The following is a 3,054-nucleotide window of genomic DNA, read 5'->3' as shown; positions in this document are numbered from 1 at the left end:
ATACATTTCATTATAGTTATTTTATACATTTCATTATAGTTATTTTATCACTCTCAGTAAGTCAGTAGGAGGATTGAACTATCACCGGCTCCTATATATCTTACTGATGGATTGTAATTGAACAATTATTATCTAGTAGTCAGTAGGAAACACTGTTATTTTCTATTTAAGATGCTGGTGGGCCCCCTGTTTACAGCGCTCTGTACAGCTGTACATGTAATACAGTATGCCCCATAGAGCCCCTATGCAGCAGCATATATAGTACAGTATTCCCTATAGAGCCCCTATGCAGCAGCATATATGGTACAGTATGCCCCATCAAGCCCCTATGCAGCAGCATATATAGTACAGTATTCCCTATAGAGCCCCTATGCAGAAACATATATGGTACAGTATGTCCTATAGAGCCCTATGCAGCAGCATATATGGTACAGTATGTCCTATAGAGCCCTATGCAGCAGTATATAAGGTACAGTATGTCCTATAGAGCCCTATACAGCAGTATATATGGTACAATATTTCCTATAGATATACTATGCAGCAGCATATATGGTACAGTATGTCCTGTAGAGCACCTATGAGGCAGCATATATGGTACAGTATCCCCTATAGAGTCCCTATGAGGCAGCATATATGGTATAGTATGTCCTATAGAGTCCATATGAGGCAGCATATATGGTATAGTATGTCCTATAGAGCCCTTTATGCAGCAGCATATATGGTACTGTATGCCCTATAAAGCCCCTATGCAGCTGTATATATGGTGTAGTATGTCCTATAGAGACACTATGCAGCAGCATATATGGTACAGTATGTCCTATAGAGTCCCTTGTGAGGCAGCATATATAGTGCAGTATGTCCTGCAGATCTCCTATGCAGCAGCATATATGGTACAATATGGCCTATAGATCTCCTATGCAGCAGTATATTTGGTACAATATTCCCTATAGAGCCCCTATGCAGTAGTATATATGGTACAGTATGTCCTGTAGATCCCCGATACAGCAGTATATATGGTACAGTATGTCCCAAAGAGCCCCTTTGCAGCAGTATATATGGTCCAGTATGTCCTGTAGATCTCCTATACAGCAGTATATAAGGTACAGTATGTCCTATAGAACCCCTATGCAGCAGTATATATGGTACAGTATGTCCTGTAGATCTCCTATATAGCAGTATATATGGTACAGTATGTCCTGTAGATATCCTATACAGCCAGTATATATGGTACAGTATGTCCTATAGAGCCCCTATGCAGCAGTATATATGGTACAATATGTCCTGTAGATCTCCTATACAGCAGTATATATGGTACAGTATGTCCTATAGAGCCCCTATGCAGCAGTATATATGGTACAGTATGTCCTGTAGATCTCCTATATAGCAGTATATATGGTACAGTATGTCCTGTAGATATCCTATACAGCCAGTATATATGGTACAGTATGTCCTATAGAGCCCCTATGCAGCAGTATATATGGTACAATATGTCCTGTAGATCTTATATACAGCAGTATATATGGTACAGTATGTCCTATAGAGCCCCTATGCAGCAGTATATATGGTACAGTATGTCCTGTAGATCTCCTATATAGCAGTATATATGGTACAGTATGTCCTGTAGATCTCCTATACAGCAGTATATATGGTACAGTATGTCCTGTAGATCTCCTATACAGCCAGTATATATGGTACAGTATGTCCTATAGAGCCCCTATACAGCAGTATATAAGGTACAGTATGTCCTGTAGATCTCCTATACAGCAGTATATATGGTACAGTGTGTCCGCCCCTGATAACAATACTACTGTATAATAATAAAAATGATACTACACTGAGGAAAAATGACACTTACTTGATAAATCCAGTTAAGGTTTCTCTGGAGCCAGGACACCTCTTTCTCTTTGGGTGGAGCTGGAGCTGGAGTTGGAGTCACCTGTAGGAATATAGTTATTTTTTCATTTTCATTCTCAGTAAGTCGGTAGGAGGATTGATCTCACACCTGCTGCTAAGTATCTGACTTATAAAGAAATGTTATCTATCCAAGTAATATGTCATCTGGATCTAAGTACAACTTCAGCAACAAGAACAATACAGAAAAGCACACAAAACAGAAAAAAGAAAATCATCCCGTAACCAAACATCACAACCACCATTGTCCTCTGCTAAGTTCTCAGACTGATTCTTGTTAGGATTATGGATCTAAAGCAAATTACACTCCCCAATAAGAAGAATTATTATTCTGTGAATATCAGACTCACCCAAGAGATCTGTGTCTTCAGGAGGCCTAGGAAGGTCATGCAAGGTGACGCCTTGGGTGGATCGGGTGGTAGCGGAGTAACCTGCAATAAACAGAGTGAGCATAGAGGTCAGGGGAAGGTCAATGTCTGGTGGTGTTGTCATGTCATGGGCAAATCCTCTGTATGGGACCGTCACAGTGGTCGTTATGGCCAATAGTTATAAGGTGATAGGCTTCTCTAGGGAGAGGATTTACCCAAGAATCCAATGGACCATTGTTTGTTTACTTATGTTACATACATGGTGGAAGACAATAGCCCAATGCTTAAAATGTAATTTGTATCTGGTTTCTTAATTGTACATTTTGGTTAATTCGTAGTCACTAACACGAGGACTACATTGACCATAAGTCTCTTTGTTCCCTTAGATTCATATTTTTGGGAGGGATACTACTGTATATTTAATCATTTCAGTCTAGTATGACATATCTAAAAATACTTAAAAATGTTTGACTTACTCCGAAGATGTTCACCTCGACCCACCTAATGACCTTCTCAATCCGAGACGGTTCCTCCTTTGGTGGGATGGGTTTTTCTATAGTAATCTGTAAGACAAGATTGTGACTGTACATTAAATGTCTGCTCAGCGCCAATGTTCAGCCTGTAAAGCATGGACTGATTGTTTTCATACAAGGACACCAGGTAAAAAAGCAGAGGATTTGCCTTTGTAGATCCTGAGTAAACACCTCAATGACAAGTACTACACATGAGTAAAATATTGAATAGAGCTCCACTTCTAAACAATAATTTCTTAACC

At 39.5% G+C, this 3,054-nt stretch overlaps 1 long non-coding RNA gene across 1 annotated transcript; it reads right to left on the bottom strand.

Annotated features, from left to right (window-relative positions):
- Window positions 1-1,853: 1,853 nt before the first annotated feature.
- LOC142652330 (uncharacterized) lies at window positions 1,854-2,799 on the bottom strand. The gene is made up of 3 exons (XR_012847817.1): window positions 2,756-2,799; window positions 2,262-2,342; window positions 1,854-1,936 (listed from the first exon to the last, which is right to left on the bottom strand). It is a non-coding gene; the product is annotated as an uncharacterized LOC142652330 (long non-coding RNA).
- Between the last annotated feature and the right edge of the window lie 255 nt (window positions 2,800-3,054).

This window comes from Rhinoderma darwinii, chromosome 5 (assembly GCF_050947455.1).
Source record: "Rhinoderma darwinii isolate aRhiDar2 chromosome 5, aRhiDar2.hap1, whole genome shotgun sequence".
Lineage (NCBI taxonomy): Eukaryota > Metazoa > Chordata > Amphibia > Anura > Rhinodermatidae > Rhinoderma > Rhinoderma darwinii.
This window is presented reverse-complemented; position numbering and strand designations above follow the sequence as displayed.